The sequence below is a fragment of the Sorex araneus genome, chromosome 10 (genome assembly GCF_027595985.1).
Source record: "Sorex araneus isolate mSorAra2 chromosome 10, mSorAra2.pri, whole genome shotgun sequence".
NCBI classification, from domain to species: Eukaryota; Metazoa; Chordata; class Mammalia; order Eulipotyphla; family Soricidae; genus Sorex; species Sorex araneus.
The window spans coordinates 64560638-64579172 of NC_073311.1; the positions used below are offsets into that span (position 1 = coordinate 64560638).

Here is an 18535-nt window from a genome sequence, read left to right on the forward strand (position 1 = left end):
AGGTTGCCCTTGGCGGGAGAGGAGAGCCCGTCCCCGCCTCAGCACTCGCGCCCGGGTCTGCCCCTCCCCACCGAGGAGGCTCGAGGAGGCGCAGTGCGGGAGGAGGCAGTTCCTGGGGGGGAACTTCCTTAGAGAGATGTGGGACGGCAGAGATGGGCAAACTGTCCAGACAGAACCCGGCCCTCTGGGGGGGAGGGGACCAGGCAACGCCGACATACGTGTCCAAGGGAGAACACGGGCCTGGGAGTCAGAGGCACATGTTCCGAACGGAGCTGGCCCTGAGTGTTCGTTAACAGACATAAAAGTTAGTTAGACATTGTCACGGGGCGTCTGGCCCTGTGGACTGTCCCCGCCTGATCTCCAACCCTTATGTCATTGACGTCCCTTCACCCTCTCATCCCTGCCCTGTGGTCAGTCCTTTCATCCTCTCATCCCTGCGTGGTGGACAGTCCCCTCATCACCTCATCCCTGCCCTGTGGACGGTCCCTTCCTCACCTCATCCCTGCCCTGTGGACGGTCCCTTCATCCTCTCATCCCTGCCCTGTGGACGGTCCCTTCATGGTCTCACAGGCTCTTCTGTGGTTTCTCCTTTCCCGAGGGGTCCACCCTTCTCTGGGTGGGGCCTTGGCTGTCTGCATCTAGGTGGTGCCTCGTTTCTCCTTTTCAAAGAAGTGAGGATGTGTATCTCCCAGCCTTCGTGCTCCTGAGCTGCTTCCGGGCCAGGGAATTCTTATATTTATCTATCTCCGAGAGTACAGCCCCAGGGCCCCTCCCTACAACAGGCTTGGCTTGGGGTCACACCAGTGTTGCTCAGGTTTTCCTGCGGACTCTGTGCTCAGCAATCGTTCCTGCTGGACTCCGGGCTCTGTGCTCAGCGATCGTTCCTGATGGACTCCGGGCACCACGTGCGGTGCCAGGGCCAAGCCCGCGTCTGCCAGGTACAGGCTGGCGGCTTAGCTGCTGTGCGTTGCTCCAGCCCCGAACAGCGACTTTTCATCTTATTCTTGCCTTGTTTTCTAAAGAGTACCAGGGAAAAAATTCTCCCCCCCCCCTCATTTTTTTGCTGGGCTGAGGATCAAACCCGGGCCTCCCATGTGAGGCAGGCTAGCATCTGGCACTGAGCTACAGCCTCGCTCCAGAATTTTCTGTAGCGAGCATGAATCTTATAATCAGAACAAGCTGTGTGTGTGTGTGTGTGTGTGTGTGTGTGTGTGTGAGAGAGAGAGAGAGAGAGAGAGAGAGAGAGAGGCTGACAGGCAGGCAGGCAGAGGCAGAGCAGGTGTTCTTGGGAAGTGCTTGGGTGGCCCTAGGGGGAGGTTCGAGGACCCGGCAGCTGTGACCGGGAGCCCTGTCACCCTGTCACCCTGCCACCTTCCTTAAGTCTCTCTTGGCTGCGGGTGTAGCAGGGATGGATGCAGCGTAGACGCACTGAGCACCAGCTGAGCCTTTGAAGCTGGGAGTTGGTGGCCGGGCCCTTTTCAGGGACCCGGGGCAGGGGTGAGGGGCTGGGGCGGCCCCGGGGGAGGGCGGGCCCGTGCCTGGGGTTTGTTTGTAGGCGCAGTGACCTGGTGCTCTGCCTCTTTGGGCGGCTCCAAACAAAGCTTTCCTGCCCGGGGAGTTTGCTCCAGGGCAGACACCGCTCCGGCCTGTCCAGGGCCCGCAGAGTCCAGCCGGAAGCGCAGGGCCGTGGCAGAGGGCAGGACGGGATCTCGGGCCCTGCGGGGTCCCAGGAGAGGACTGGACTCAGCTGAGTCCTGACCAGTCTGGGACGCGACCCAGGCAGGCAGGACCTTGGGTTTTCCTTGCTTTGGGGGGCCACCTGGCGATGCTCGGGTCACTCAGGGGTCCGGCAGGGAAGGCTCCCGAAAGTGCTCCCCACGTTCTTTGTCTTGATTTGGTCCGGGGGTCACACCCGGTGGTGCTCAGGGGGCCGCCCCCCCCTGCTTGGGGGAGGCCGTGCAGGGCGGGGTGGGGGGAGAGGTCAGACTCCGCGCCAGCTGCAGTGTGGGGGCCCCGCCCGGCGCGGTGTGGGGGCGGGTTTGCTCCTGTGGCGTCTGGGTGGGGCCCGGCTGTGGGGAACTCGGGGTGAGCTGGGGGAGACGGTCTCTGAGCGGGGTGGGCGGCATGGCGCCCAGGCAGGAAGAGGTGGGGTGCGGGGTGGGGGGGGCAGCGCCTGCCCCCACTCCCCTTATCTCCCGCTCTGCCACGCCAGGAGGAACCGCCTTATCTCCCAGATTCCCTGATTCCGAGCCAGGCATTCAAAGAAATCATTTTTGGAATGTGATAAGGGTGGAAAGGAGATAGAGGTCCTGGGAGGGGTGGGCGGGGCGGGAGCTTCCAGGGTGTCCCTGCTTCTCCCTGCAGGGGGCTTCAGAGGGGCCTGTGAGCCCCCTGGGCCGGGTGGGGTGCGGCCTGTCTGCAGGCCCCAGGCAGGCAGATGCCCGCGGCGGGGCCCTTCCCTTCCCCCTCTGTCCAGCCTGCTCGCCTTTGGCCCTGGGCACGCCTGCTTAGGAGAGCCACCTGTCACCTGGAGCCACGCCCGCCCTGCTGAGGGAGCTCCCAGGCCAGTGCTCAGCCCCTCAGTCAGGCTGTGCGGGGGCAGCTTTAGCACTCACCTGCCCCGGCCCCGCCCCACCCATCTGGTGAGTGGACAGGGTGAGGGGCCTGTCCCCAGGCCAGCGCAGGGTCAGGGGGTGAGAGCGACCGGCCAGGCCAGTGCGGGAGCAGCGCCAGCCCGGAGTCCCCTGGGGGTGCGGCCCGAGGGTCCCCGGGGGTCCAGGCTCCGGGGGCCCAGGTCCGCCCGCTTGCGGCCGCAGGGTGTTGGGCTGCAGCTCTGGTGCCCGGCGCGGCCTCTCTCGGGGGCGGCCCCACTGCTGGGGGTTGTAGCCAGCCCGGCCAAGCGCCCGATGCTCAGCAGCTCCCCAAGGCGGCGGCTCACAGGGGTCCTCACCAGGGACCCACCCGGAGACCCGCGCACTCTCCACAGCCAGACTTCCCCGCGAGGTCACGCGTGACAGCCCGGTTCCGCGCCCTCTGTGCAGGCAGAGCCTGGGCCTGGAGAAGGTGCCTGCTACTGCAGCTTGTGTCATGCGTGTGGCTTGTGTCATGTGTGTGGTGCTTCGGCTGGTGTGATGCGTGTGGCTTGTGTCATGTGTGGTGCTGTGGCTGGTGTCATGCGTGTGGCTCATGTCATGCGTGTGGCTGGTGTCATGCGTGTGGCTGGTGGTGTGTGTGGTGCTGCAGGTGGTGTCATGCGTGTGGCTTGTGTCATGCGTGTGGTGCTGAGGCCAGGCACAATTCTGGAGAAGTGGAACCAAGAGGAAGATACACCAGCTCGGAGGTGTGGATTGTTCTAGAAAGAGAGAGGAAGGCTGAGCTGAATGAGAGACGGAAGCAGCAGCAGGGCTTGTCCTGAGGAGAAGGAAGGGAGTCGGCAGATGGCCACGGGCAGCTCCCTGCGTAATGGTCACATGTGGAGTGACCCAGGGTTGCGGCTACCTCACAGTCCTGGGGGGCGGCAGGCACGCCACCAGCCACACGCATGACACCAGCCCCAGCATCACACATGCCCCTGGGGGGTGCGGTGTGAGCTGCGTGTGAGGGGCAGGGGGGCTCTCAGAGCGGGCGTCAGCGCCCTTCTCACCGCCGTTACCTTGGCAGGAGTTACCGGTGGGAGGCAGAGGGGGCCGGGTCCAGCCGCAGGGCTCTGCCGGGAGGGGCGGGGGGAGGGGGAGGCGGACAGACCCGCTTCCAGCCTGGATCACCCGTTTTCTGACCTTTTCCCTGAGGAACCTGAGACTCCGTGATCCGTAATCCTCCCCGAGTGCTCCCTCCCGTCCGTGGTCCTCCCCGAGTGCTCCCTCCCTCCCATGATCCTCCCCGAGTGCTCCCTCCCCTCTGTGATCCTCCTCTAGTGCTCCCTCTCCTCCGTGGTCTTCCCCGAGTGCTCCCTCCCTTCCATGATCCTCCCCGAGTGCGTCCTCCCTCCGGCATGCCCCAGCAGGTGCCACAGCCTCTCCCCGCCGTCCCGACCCCTCCCGGCACTGGAGTCCAGACTGTGTTTCCTACAGTTTGGTGGGAGAGACGGAGCCCAGCAGGAAGCCGCCCAGTGAGGAGGGGGCGGCTGCAGACCCCCCGTGAGCCGCCCTGCGCTGCCCGGGGCTTGGGCTGGCGGCTGGGTGCGGCCTGTGCCTGGAGGAAGTGAGAGGAATGGTGTCTCGGCCCACGGGCCGCGGAGGGCCCAGATGTCTGGGTCGGGGAGACCCCCGCGGTCTCCCCCCTGGAGAGGGGGAACCCGCTCACGAGGCCTCGCTGGCGGAGCCCGGGAACGTCGGGCCTGGATTCAGTTCCTGGCGCTCACAGCAATGGCGGGCAGAGCTGCCCCGCACCCGCGGTCTCAGCCGTGCTGGACGGAGCTGCCCTTGAGGGCGGCCCCGAGCCGGCTCCCCGAGACTTCAGCAGGGCCTCCGGACCAGGCAGGGAGCGGGGAGCGGGCAGGGGGGTGGCAGGACAGGGCAGAGGGCACCGGGCGCGTCGGGGGAAGCGCTGACAGTGCTGGTCTCCGCGCTCGGTGGCCCCGAGCAGCTCGGCCCCCATGCGGGCAGGTGTGACCTTGTGCCCGGGAGGGAAGGACTGCAGGAGGCTGAGCGGGCCCTCCTGCACGGTCCCGCAGCACATGCGAGCACAGGCCGTGGCTTCTGAGTCACGGCTGCTTCTCAAGGCGTCCGTGTGCGTGTGCGTGTGTGCATGTGTGTGTGTGTGCGTGTGTGTGTGTATGACTGTGAGAAACGTTGGTTTTAAGTGGTTCAAGTGGGTTTTGCAGCCTCCTCTCTCTCTCTCTCTCTCTCTCTCACTCTCACACACACACACACACACGCACACGCACACGCACACGCACACGCACACGCACACGCACACGCACACGCACACGCACGTGGGGAAAAGGCGTCTCCGGAGAAGGGTGAGCCGGCGGGTGCCGCTCTCTGGAGCTGCTCCTTTGTCGTTATGTTGGGCTGCGCCCAGCAGCGTGCAGGGCTCAGTCCTGGAGGGCTCAGGGGACCGGGTGGGGTGCCAGTCAGGCCGTAGCTCTGCCCCGGGCTCATCCGGGCCCGAGTCTTCCTCTGCCTACGGTGCGTACGCGGAAGCACGGTCATTAGCTCCCCCGGGTCCGAGCTCAGTGTCGCCGACAGAAACAAATGCCCCAGAGGTTGGCTTCGTCTCTGGTGGGACGGGAATGTTCGCTCTGAGTCGCTCTTCACCAGGTGACTGCCGGCTCCATCCTAGGAGCGGGGAGAATTCACGAGCACTGTTGTTGGGAGTGTCTCGGAGCCTGGCCTGTTGGCCTGAGTCTCAGGGTCCTGGGGCTCGGCCTGTGTTGGGGAGAGTCCCCAGAGACCCCCATGGGGGCTGAGGCTCTGCGCCGCACCCCAGCCTCCTCCCAACACCCTCTTCCCCCCACAGAGGCCCCACGGGGACTGGGGTCTGCCCCCCCATCCCCAGCTGCACTCATTGTGGCGCTGAGCTACAGGTGACACTTTTCTGTGGCCACCGTCCCCTGCGGCCCCAGGACGTGTCCGGTGGAGGCTTGGTGACTCATCCCAGCACCCACTCACTCACTTCCTGTCCTGTCCCCTGGCCGGCCCAGGCGATTGATGGACGAAGGATGGGGGGGGGGAATGGGGGAACAGGGCCCCAGGCTGTTTATTTCATTCTCACCCTCATCCTCGCAGCTGCTTCTCCTGCTCCTCTTCCCCTTCATCAGATCTCTCCCCTAGGCACCGCAGACCATTCTCCCCTCCCCTGTCACAGCTGGATATTTCCCCAAATAGTTTGATCTCTCCCCCCACCCCCACCCCGTGTGTACCCCTCCCTTCATGATTTCTATACAACTGTGCGTAAGGGGGTTGAACATTGTCATAACAACAAACGGAGGTAAAGCCACTCCTTCAGGGGAAGTTCTAGGGGATTAACTCAAGGACAAGATCTCATGTGAGGGGTCAGCACTCCGGATTCCTAGGAGACCCGCTCAAGGGCGGGATTCCTTCCAGGGTGCATTGCTTCTCCTCTCCTCAGCTAGTAATCCATTTAAACAATCAGTGAATTTACTTCTGATACTATTTCTAGTCATTTTGTATGAACACAGTAAGAGATATATTAAGCTTAAAGGTTGGCTCTTCCTGGGGACATCTCCCTATATATTCCAGACCACAGTGCTCAGGCCAGGTTAATTTTTCCTAACTCCAGCAGGGTCCTTATTTAGTCGCTTCTTTTTGGGTCATGACAGAGTTTGTTCCATGACCCTGCTTTTAAGTTATTATACTTCTTATTGTCTAGTTCTCCCTCTCGGAGAACCCGGCAATCTACTGAGAGTATCCTGCATGTACGGCAAAGCCTGGCAAGCTCGCCGTGGCATATTTGATATGCCAAAAACAGTAACTATGATGGGTCGTATTCCCCTGACCCCGAAAGAGCCTCCAGTGCGGCACCATTGGGAAGGACAAGTAAAGAGAGGCTGCTAAAATCTCAGAGCAAGGATGAATGGAGACGTTACTGGCGCCTGCTCAAGCAAATCAATGAACAACGGGATGACAGTAATGACTGTGATACAGTGATACTTCTTATGGCACTTAGCTTGTCCCTTTTTGATGCCAGGGTAGCTTACAGCTTGCCCAGAGTCCATCCCAGTCCCTCGCAGGGACCCTCCCTTTAGGGGTGTTAGGAAGTAAGGGCAACTGAGGCTGAAGTCAGGTGAATACAACAGATGCCCAGAAGCTAACATACATTCGGATGTTAATTCCCATGTTACAAAAGCACGGTGTTAGCTGTCTTCCTGTGTCTCTACAAAAGGACATTGCTAAACCATGCAAAGGACATAAAGAAAAGGAAAAAGCAATGTAGGATTAGGAGTTCCTGATGGAGTTGGGTGGGCCGTAGGAGCACTGTTGTGGGAGTAACTCAGTTAAGCTTCCTGCTGGAAGGAAGCAGGGACAACCCAGTATTATCCAACAGGCAGCTTCCGTGTGTCTCTCGGAAGCGCCTGTCACCAAGGGCCATGGGCGGGGCGTGCCCTGTCGCCCCACACCTCAGCCCCGTGTGGAGAGTTCGTCCCGGGTCGGTGGGTGACGCGCGAAGCTTGTGCAGGTGGCCTTGGGGACTCCGAAGCTAAAGTGGGGTGATCCCCCCCGTCTAAGATCAAAGCGAGCCCAGGGAATAAGGCCTCCTGTGTCTTCCAGGTGCTGATCGCCCGTCGTGGCGCCTACCTCACTCCTCCCAGCGGACAGACAGACGAGAGGACGGACGACTGAGCCCACAGGTGAGTCCGATGCACACAGGACCTTTCAGAAGCTACGTTATTATTAATTATTATTATTATTATTACTATTATTACTGGGGGCCACACCTAGTGTGCCCAGGGGCTGCTCCCAGCTTCGTGCTCAGGGCACCACACCGTAGCTGGGCTCGAACCCGGGCCCCCGGCATGCAAAGCACATGCTCAGCCTCTCCCCAGTTCTGGGGAACCTTCAGAGCGTGGTGTTTGCCGATGAGCTCCCGGGGGCGTCCCCATCTGTTGGGAAGCCCGCTCGTTGCCCCCGTTTGGAAGCGAGGTCAGGTTGGGCTGACATGAGCAGTGTCGGGAACACGCTGTAGCCTCACATCTGGGGTCTGTGGCAAAAGTCGGGAAGTGTGAAGTCATTGCTTGGGGGCCCGCAGCGATCTGTGACGGTGCCCAGAGCCCGAGGCCCGGGAGCCACCGGGGGCCTTGGGGGAGCTCCCGCTGCCCTTGCCTTAGCCGTGCTGCCGGGCCGCCCGGGAGGGGGAGGCAGCGCGGGATCCCGGAGGCTGGCCCACGGCGCTGAGTGGCTCCCCAGGGCCTTGGTGCTTGCTGTGGTGTCTGCTCTGCCCTCGGGCCCGTGGCGGGGCTGACTGGCCCCTGGGGGAAGGGTTTGACCTTGTCTGCACCGGGACCCTCACTCCCCGTGGCCCGTTCACGATTCCCAGGAGAATCGGCTTCTCGTCAGAGAATCGCCCCGCGTGCTGACTGGGAATTTCTGCACCGTCCCTCTCTGGCAAAATTTGTGCTTGCTGTTGTAGTTATTTTTTGCCGAAATGGTGGATTTCAAGTGTCTCACATAAATTAATCTCTTCTGAAAAAAAAAAAGTTTGACCTTTGTGCCTTCCAGCAACTGCTGGACTGTGGAGGAACAAATCCCGCCCCAAGGGCACTCTCTGCGGCCTCCCCGTGGGCTCCGGAGCTGCTGTGGGTCCGCCCGCCTGGCCGCCAGCCCAGTGCTGGCAGGCACAGCCTCAGACTCGACTCCGTGTGAGCCCTGCGAGTTCTTTCCCGGTGTTTTTCGGGGGACGCTAGCATTCCCGCATTCCCAGCAGTGCTCGGGGCTGACTCCTGGCTCTGCACTCAGGGATCACTCCTGGCAGGGCACAGGAACCAAATGGGGTGCCAGAGATCGAACCCGGGCCGGCCGTGTGCCGGACTCGAGCCCTACGCCCTGTCCATCTCTTTTTTGCCTGTCTGCAAGCCCTGCTGTTTCTGACGCTGGGCTGTGTGTAAGCCCCCGAGGAAGTGGAAGACATGTATGAACATGCATGAACATGTGTGCCACCGAGCCATCGGAAGTTCTCGGGTCAGTCACCCCAGCCCTGGTGTCACTCTCGGACGGGGGGAAGCAGTTGTGTAGCTCTGTCCTGGTGTGGTCGTCTCCCGACGGGGGCGAGTGGGCCGCTCCGTCCGCTGCGACTGTGCATTTGCGTGGGACTGTTGCTGTCCTTCTGTCTCTGGGAGTGGCAGCCCCCCGCGGAGGAGGGAGGACACGGGAAGATGGCCCGGGACTGAGCCTCTTCTCAGGCTGAGGTCGCTCGAAGAGGCATCTTGCGTTCTGAAAGTGCCTGCGGAGACTGGGGCAGAGTGCTTGGCTCTCCTCTTTCAAAGCAAGTCTTGTTTGATTTAAGTGCGTACAGGGCTTCTGGGCTGGGGTACAGCTGTGCTTGTGACTTGTAAAACTCGGTGCCCGCGCTGACTTCTGAAATAATTTGGCTTACTCATCGCAGAGGGGCTGTGAATCCTCGAAGCCTTTCAGCGAAGCTACTAATTTTAGTCATATTAAGACTGCTGAGCAGCAGAACCGGCTTTGAACCCCAAGATTGCCGCTCTGTAAAGCTCCTTCTTCTAGTTCATCGTGCTACTGTGGGTTTTAATGATTTGCAAGTAGAAAATCTCACTGAATCATATTTGCTCCATACTGATGCATTTTTTCTTAAGCCTTTACTCTCCTAGAGAACAGTGATAAATTCACACTATTTGTCACAAGACATCTTTTGTTATTTTCATCAACTTGAAGCTGTGTAAGAACAAACTTTAACACCCATATATTTTATGTAAAAAAAAAAAAAATGAAGTGGCAAAACAAAATCTGACTTTCCAGATTATTTGTTTGTTTTTCTAGTAAAATAGCACTGAAGTCTTCCTTTGACACCCCCTCGTCCCCACCCCCATTCCTGGTGCCTTCTGTAAAAATACAATTACTGAGGGCAAATAATGGTTAAGAGGCCTTAGCTCTATAATCGTCTTTCAAAACTGCTTTGCATGTAATTCCCTCCTAATTTCTGTAATGAAGCAGATGGTGGCAATATACTGCATTTCTGCCGGTAGACAGTCTTAGAACACTGTTAGCATTTCATCTGGGATGCTCTGTGTGTGTGTGTGTGTGTGTGTAGGTCAGGGATCTTATCTTGCATAGATCTAATATTCCTTTATTTTATATGCTTATACTTTGAAGGATTTAGATGGGCTTATTCTTAATAAAACTTGAAAAGATGTTTTTTGTTGTTACGTGTTTATTGTCTGGAGATAATGACTTTAAGAGGGTTGGAATGATCTTATAGAAAAAGCAACTTGTTTAAAGGGGAATGCTTTCTGTCACTGAAGTTGTCGTAGTAACCTGCATTAAGACACATACTTAGAACGCAGGCCCGAGGAATTTCGGTGACAATAAACATTCCGGTTGCATCATCCATCCCTTTTCTCCTCTCCAAGAAAGGAGCGGTCTCATGTGGCCTGATTCCTTCATGCCCTTGGTGGGCTTTCTCTGCAGCCCCGGGGTGGGGGTCCTTGTGCCCGCGCCTGAAGTTGACCCTTGCGAGGAACGATCTCAGGCTCATTGTTCAGCTAGTGAGATAGTGCAGTGCAGCGGCTACTTAATGAAACAAACACAAAAAAGTGGCATTTGTGCAGAGTTGAGATGCCCGCGGACCCCCCTGGCAGAGCAGGCCCCGGTACTGTCGCCTTGCAGCCTGGCACCCTCGGAGCTCGGCGCTGCTCGAGTCAAGTTTCCTCATTCCTGTTGCTCGTAGATACTGTCAGTGTCTCACCTGCTGCCAGGCGCATTCTCACAAAAAGGCATGAGGCAAGGGGCCAGGGCCGTGGTCCAGCGGGAAGGCACTGGCCTTGCATGTGGCCTGCTGGGCCTACCCCCTGGCACCGTGCGGGTCTCCCTCTGGGGAGTGATCCCCGAGTGCAGAGCCGGGAGTCGGCCCCGAGTACCGCCGGGTGCTGCCCGAAGGCCAAACAAACGTTAGCAAAGAGATTTTACTGTGAGCGTGGGAGCGGTTGGTGCTCAGACACCGGCATGCTCTCTGGCCGGGCCGCGGCCAGGGTTCCAGAGAGGAGGGAGTCCTGGGTCTCTCACCTGCTTCTCTCTTGCCGCCCGCCCGCCCGCTCACCACTCACCAGGCGTCTCTGGCGTTAGAAACAGCCCCTCGAGCAGGAGGCAGGAGGGAACTGGAGGTGCGGGTGTGAGCGGGACTGGCCACGAGGGGACACTTGGGAAGTGAACGGAAGAGCTTCGTGGCCAGTCTGGCCAGCGAAAACCCCGAGGCGTGGGCATGACAGGCCAAGCTAAGTCACTCGGCGGCACATCCGGGCTGTGACATCCCACAGACAAAAGGGATACTAAGTTTCCCGAGACTTTGATCTAACGTTACAATCTTAAATGGGTGATTTAAAAAAAAAAAAACATTTAAATCAGTGATACTAGTTTTGCTGTCATTGGCTGGTTTGTGGCCTCGCCTGGCTGTGCTCAGGCCTTACCATCGGGCCTCCTGGCGGGTGGTCCCAGGGCCAAACTTGGGGGGGCTTCATACCGACCCACGCACCTTCCCCCTGGACTATCTCCGGTCCCAGGGTATTTTAATTTTTATTTTGCAGGGTCAGGTATCAAATCCAGTTACTGAGACCACTCAGCCACATCCCTCCCAAATGTTCCATTTTGGAAATCCTAAAGGTGCAATCTAGAGAAATCTGGATCACCATTGGCTGAGAAACGTGACGGAAGATAAAATCCCGAAGTCTCCCTGGTTAGTGATGTCCACTAAGAGCAGTTTATGGGAATGGCACACTCTCATGGACAAACTTGGGGTCAAGTGACCAAGAGCCGGTCAAGCTCCCCCTCCTGCCCCCCGCTGTGTTCGTGCTCGCTGCCCCCACCCCAGCCTCACGGGCTGTGTGCAGAGGAAGGAAGGAGGCGGCCCGGGGTCCTTCGTGGGGCCCCCAAGCACACACACAGGACTGGACTCCTGACTGTGCTCAAAAAAAAAAAAAAAAAAAAAAACACTAATTACAGAAAACTGTTGGAAAGAGGAAAAAAGTTTTGTATATTATTATTTTTTTAATTTCCAGCTCAAAGCAAACTATTAAAGTTTAGCACGCTTCCATTCTAAGGATCATGACATGGTGCTGGAGAGTAAGACCAGGTCAAAATAAGAGGGAAAAGACCCTTCATTGAATTAAAATTCAAAGAAGCCGAGTGCACCGAGGGTTGTACTTTCTACAACACGCAACTCAGGAGGAACCTGTCAACCCTCCAGTGACAACAAACTCGTGTCTCTAGGCAGGAAGAGAGTTTGTGAGTTATTTTCAGTTTCTTTGAGTTATTTGTTAATATTCTAATCAATGACCATGGGAATTTTATGTAGGTCAGTGATTCTTTTTTTTTAATTTAAAAATTAATTTTTTTAATTTTTATTTTTTGGCTTCTTGGGTCACACCCAGTGGTTCCCAAGGCTTTCTCCTGGCTCTGCACTCAGGAGTCACTCCTGGCGGCGCAGAGGGGGACCCTATGGGATGCCGGAGATCGAACCCAGTTTGGCCACAGGCAAGGCAAACGCCCTCCCCTCTTTTCTACTGCTCTGGCCTCTAGATCAATTATTCTTAATTTTATCTTTATAGACTAAAAGCCCCAAATGTATATACAAAGAAGAAGAATGAAGGAAAATGTATATGCTATAGATATTAGCTAAAAACCTGTAAGATGTTGATAAAATAAATACTATGTGCTGAACAGAAAAAAAAATAGAAGAATGTGATCTAGGTAAAGATATCATTACAAATAATAAATATGAGCATATAGCGGTAAATCTATTAGAAGAGAATTCTGTAACTATTCCACTTGGTGCTTGGGGGAGGATAAATAAACCAGAGCAAAGGCTCGGAACGGACAGTGGTTTGTGTACGTGATTAGGTTTTGCCTCAGATCACAGAAACAGTCACGTGGAAGCACATGCGGTTTTTAGGTACTTCTGAACAGAAAAGGCGTTCCCGAGACGTGACGCCTTCTCCAGTCAGGAGGGCTCTGGGAGGCGCCTTAGTGGGAGCGTTCACGCCTCTCTGAGGGCCGGCTCCGTCCCCCACAGCCAGCAGGCTGCCGTCTGCGGTGCCTTGCCCCTGGGGCCACGCCAGGTGAACTCACTGAAACCTCATGGGTTAAGTGAATTAGGACGGTGACTGTCCTTCGGTTTCCCCTTTGATCTGTGTGACCCTCTCCCCGTCCCCCAGGGGCGACGCTCCCTTGGGTGGAGTCACCTCACATGGCTGAAGCCTTGAGGAACCCTAAGAGCAGACCCAGAATGAGACGCGGGGCGTCCGCAGTCTGGGGGTCGGGGGGAGGGGCAGTGCCCATCTGGAGCACATCTGGTGGTGCTCAGGACTCACCGCTGCCAGTACCGGGGTCAGCGCGGCCCGCCCTGGCCCTGCCTCATCCCTCAGCGACATCTCTGTCCCCTCGCTCCGTGCTCCCCTTCCTGAGTCCCGCCCTGGCAGTCCCGGATGTTTCCGGCCGTGGTTTTAGGTGGGGGCGTTGCTGACCACCCGTGGGAGACAGAGGCCCAGCGCTGGTGCGCGAGCCCAGGGGAAGGCTGGGCCGGTCTCAGGGACAGGGAGTGGCCTGGGGAGCCCTGGGCACGGGGCACCACTGCGGGCTCAGTACAGTTGGAGTCAACATTCCTCAAAGACTCTTCAGCTTCTCTTTCCTCTTTGAAAGGCAAGGACTGACACTAAGTTGCCTTTCTGGCAAGACATGTCTGGTTCCTTCTGTTTCGCTGAATTCTATTGGAGACTTTTTTACAACATCTGAGCTGTATATTTGCAACTGTTGCTCATTGGAAAAAATTAGTAAGTCCCGAAAGTATGGAAAGTTACATAATGAACACAAAGTGACTGCCTTCTGGCGAATAGTGCCCGGTCCTGGCATATCTCTCCATGTACACGTGTGTCTCCATGCTCCCGTGTAGATTTTTAAGTGTGTATGAGAGAAAGGAGTGAGAGTGAGAAAGGAGAGAGAGGGAGGGAGGGAGGGAGGGAAGGAGGGAGAGAGAGAGGAGAGAAAGGAGAGGAGAGAGAGGAGAGGAGAGGGAGAGAGGGAGGAAGAGAGGGGAGAGGAAAGGAGAGGAAAGAGAGGAGAGGGAGAGGGGGAGAGAGGAGAGGGGGAGGGAGAAAGAGAAGGAGGGAGAGAGAAAAGAGAGGAGAGGGAGAGAGAAAAGAGAGGAGAGGGAGAGGGAGAGAGAATGAGGGAGAGAGAAAGGAGAGGAGAGGGAGAGAGAAAGGAGAGGAGAGGGAGAGACAGAGACAGAGAGAGGAGAGAGACCCCTTGCACCGCCCCCCTGCTGGCCCAGGGCCTGGCTTCCGCCTCATTAGTCCTCCTGACTCACCTCATAAACATGAGGCTGCCCTGGCCCAGCGCGAGTCCATCCGGTCTCGTGACTGCGCGTGGCCGGCGTCCCCGCAGTCTCTCCGTGACCCGGTTTCTGCCCCTGGGAGGTGAGTCTACCGGAAGGCAGTGAGGGGAGATGCGGGAACTGGAGCAGGACCCAAACAGCGTCCGCCACAGGCCCGCTAAGGTGCTAATAACGCCCCAACGCGCCCCCCACCTTGGCAAGGGCAAACCCCCCTCTCCAGACCACGAGAGCACAGTGGGAGCGAGTCTCGTTTCGTCTGGGGGTGGGGGGCGGGCAGGGCGCACCCCCCGCAGTGCTTGGGGACCCATGCAGTGTCAGGGACCGCCCCGGTGCCCCTGAGCCCAGGGCAGACTGTGCCCAGTGGCGGAGGCCGAGCCGGGCAGGGCTCACTGGGAGGACCCCCTGCACAGAGCTGCGGGTGCTCAGGGGACAGCGTTCAGGGACTGGGGGGAGGCGGCGTTGTACTCTCGTTGGATGGGGACAGTCCTTTCTCTCCGCGCTCTGATCTTACGGGAGCTGGAACGGTAGGAGCTCCCAGTGGGCGAGCCAGGGTGACCTTCGTGTGGCTCCCAGCTCTCATTCTCGGGTCCTGGGGACATCATCTCCCTGTGGTGCCTCACCCAGTCGTGCAGCAGGGCCAGGCAGGTGCTGGGGGCTGCCAGGCTGCACGGGTGGGGCAGCTGGGAGCCTTGCAGCAGCCCACCCCCCACCCCACACTTTTTATTTATGTTGCTTTATCATCTTAAGGGGCCGAGCGTTCAGCTTGTCTTTGTGTTGCTCCTTCACAATGTTCCCACTTGGAAATGGAGCCCTGGGGGCTGGAGCAATAGCACAGCGGGTAGGGCGTTTGCCTTGCACACGGCCGACCCGGGTTCGATTCCCAGCATCCCATATGGTCCCCCCGAGCACCGCCAGGAGTAATTCCTGAGTTCAGGGCCAGGAGTAACCCCTGAGCATCTACAGGTGTGACCCAAAAAGAAAAAAAATATTGAGCTCCTGTGGAGACACAGCCGTCAGCCCTGTGCGCAGCCCGCCGGGGCGAGTTTCACTAGCGGCTCCTTTGAGCTGCTCCCGCCCCTGGCCCGTCGTAGGGTGCACCCTGCAGATTCTCCCCGCCAGAAGGGGACCGTGCTAACGGCCCTTGGGGAGCATGGCCGCCGAGAACGCCTCTCCGTTCTGCTGGCTCCCCGAGGAGCCTCTGAATACACGCTCGGTCCTTTCGCTGTGCCAAGAGGAAGAGATGCAGACGGTGGGGGTTTCTTCTGCCTGTTAACAAACCAGAAGTTTCCTGGACCCTCGTGCCGAGGTTGGGCCCTGAGCTGCCCACCGTGCCCCATAAAATCTTTTTTTTTTTTATTCTTTTATTGATTCACCATGTGGAAAGTTACAAAGCTTTCAGGTTAAAGTCTCAGTTATACAATGCTCAAACACCCATCCCTTCACCAGTGCACATATTCCACCATCAAGAATCAAGATAAGAGCCCCATAAAATCTTAACGTGATAAAATGCAAACACAAAAGTTCATAAGTTTGTAACTGCACATCACAGCGATTCTCTAATAAAAAATAAATAAAAAATCTTAACGTCAGCTCTTATTTGAAGGCACCTTGAGCTGAAGACCTCTCTCGAGACCACCGGTGTGTGTGTGTGTGTGTGTGTGTGTGTGTGTGTGTGTGTGTGTGTGGAGGGGATGCTCGCAGAGCTGGGGCTAGAGCTCAGACTTTGCAGGTGGGAGCCCGGATCTCCCCAGAACCACATGCTCCCCTCATGACCCCCAGGAGTGACCCAAGCACTGAGTTGGGAGCAGCTCCTGAGCACTGCCAGGCATGGCGCCCACACACACACACACACACACACACACACACACACACACACACACACACACATACACATGACTGGTTGGACAGTGACGGTGGCGGCTTCTTGCTCTTTGCTCTTCTGGACTAGGGGCATGTGTGCCAGGGGCCGCCTCTGCCCGGTCCTTCCTGAGGGCCTTCTCGCAGCTCCCCGGGCTCGGCAGCCTAACCCAGCAGGCCTCCCAGCAGGCCTAGTGTTGACCGAGCAGGTCAGCCGGCATCCGGGATGGTCCCGGTGCTTCCCCGTGGACCCCGCGCAGGGTGGGGTGCGGCTATGGGGCCCTCTCTGGGGCATTGCGGGCGGGGAGCGGTCCCACCACCAGTGGTTCAGGAGAAGTCTGCGAGGATGTTTTTGTTGCCCCCGTGATTTAAGGGTGGAAGCTGCTGGCATCTCGTGACCAAGACGGGGACCGGACAACAGACCCGTCAGAAAGCAGAGAGGGGCCGGGTGTGGCCCAGTGGGGGGCAGGGGGGCCGGGTGTGGCTCAGCGGCGGGGGGGGGGGGGCAGAGGGGCCGGGTGTGGCTCAGGGGGCCCCACGTTCAGTCCCCACTGCTGCATGCTCCCGGCTGCCCACTGGGGGCTGAGAGAGTCGAGGGTCAGGCCCTTCCCTGGCCTGTGCCGACCAGGTTTGCCCCCCGGCCCTGCCTGTGGTCTTCCGAGCACAGACCGGGAGGAGGCTGAGCACCACCAGGTCTAAGCCCACTCCCTTCCCAGTTGTTTTTTAAGAGTAATTTACACAAGAACTAAAATAACGATAAGTGGGAGAGGAGTCCCGAGTGTTTCCGGTTCTGCCGCGCTGTTTCTGCAGCCCCAGTTCAGGGGCTGAGCCCGCCCCTTCCTGGGCCCCTTCCTTGAACCAGCCGCCCTGTGGCCTTGGGAGAGGCTCGGAGCTGGGGGGCCCCGGGCGTGTCTGCTCCACGCGGCTCCTGGGACAGCATCGCACTTCCAGCCGTGTCCAGCCGAGGACGTGGACATGGATGTCCCTTAACTCCCAGAGTGCCGCCGCCCGCAGGGTGCTGGGGGCCTGCGGTGCCTCCCGGGCGCGGGTCCTAGCCCTTGGGCCCTGCACGCTGCGCTGGGTTTCACGCCTGACCCCGGGGGCCCCTGGGGCCACGGTTTCCTCCTCGGGAAGTGGGGGCCATGGCAGTGCCGGCCTGGCATCGCACGGGCATCGGTACCTGGGTCCTTTCAGCCCCTCCGACTGCCTGGCTACGGCAAGGACCCGCCAGAGCCGGGCCCGGCTGTCGAGGGGCGACCCTCTGGTGGCTGTGAAGGACTCTGTTTCCCCGTGGGCCGGCGCCAGCCCTGCTCCCGCCTCCCGTGGCGCTGTGGCGCCCAACATCTCCACGCCGCCCGGCTCCCACGGTGTCGGAGCTGCTGTGGACCCTGTCGGCGGGTCGAGGGTCTTCTGCGTGTGACAGCTCTGATTCGCCCTCAGGCTCCCCTGTCCCGGGCTTCCTACCCCTCCCCCACCCCGCCCCCCACCCCAAGTCCCAGCATCCCAGGAAGGGAAACTGAGGCTCCTGGAACCCCCCGCCCCGCCTTCTGGCTGGCAGAGCCCCCACGGTGCCCACACCCCAGGCCCACTGCCTGCCCTCTCCCAGGGGACAGCCACCACGGGCAGCTGTTACCCCCTCGCGTCTTCAGCCGTGGTGTCTCACACACACACACACACACACATACACACCATGCACTCACACACTGCATGGACACTCATCATACACACCACCCATACACAAACACCATACACCCCCGTACACACCATCTACACCCCACATACCCCGCACACACACTCATCATACACAGCCCATACATGCGCACCCCATACATGCTCATCATACAAACTAGAAACACTCGCCTACACACTCAAAAATGCTATACACACACTTGGTACACACAGTGCACATGTACACACGTACACATACGTGCACACGCACGCGCGCGCGTACACACACACACACACACACACAGAGCGCCCTGAGCTCCCCTGTTGGTCTGCAGGGGTCCCACTGACAGTGCCAGCCTGTGGGGTGGTGCCAGCAACTCTCTCGGGCTCTTCCCTGCAGGGTGGGTGCCTCGAGCAGGCCATGCCATGTGATTGGCTTATCTAGGGGCCCCCCTGGGCAGGGCTCGGGGCTGTGCCACGAGGATGAGAGCCCGCCCAGCCCTGGGCCCCTCAGCTCTGACCTCTGCCTTCTAGACGGGTGGGTCTGTTGGGTGCTCGCAGCAGGCTCCGGGCGTGCCTGCAGGCGAAGGAGGCAGCGTCTGGGCTGGGGGCCCGTGCGGGCTTCGTGGCCCCGCGGCCGTCCTGTGTCCCTGCTCTGTAGCCGACTCAGACCCGGCCTCGTCCCACCCATCCCGGCGAGGCACAGGCACAGAGATCTCCCGGGGGTGGGCCTTTCGCCAGGGACCCCTCCCCCAAATAAGCAGAAATAAGCCTGAGGGCCCGTGTTCCCTGAGCCCCACTCTTCTCCCTGCCTGGACCTCAGAAGCACTTTCTGCGTTTATTCGGGGGAGCCCCACGGGGGGGGGGGGGGGGTCGGCGGGGAGCCGGAGTTTCTGACCTGAGAGGGGGTCACCTGGCCTCAGTCCCCACCAGGGGTTCTGTGCACCCGTTTTTCTTCCCCACCCGTCCCGGGTTCTCGTCCTTCCTT

General features: G+C 59.0%; 1 protein-coding gene across 1 annotated transcript in view; it reads left to right on the top strand.

Annotated features, from left to right (window-relative positions):
* Positions 1–18535, top strand: part of RASSF8 (Ras association domain family member 8) — a 54815-nt gene that overhangs the window by 6534 nt on the left and 29746 nt on the right. Inside the window, exon 2 of the mRNA XM_055118254.1 lies at positions 7233–7312. The gene's annotated coding sequence lies outside the window, so the exon portion shown is untranslated. The remainder of the gene's footprint in view (positions 1–7232; positions 7313–18535) is intronic.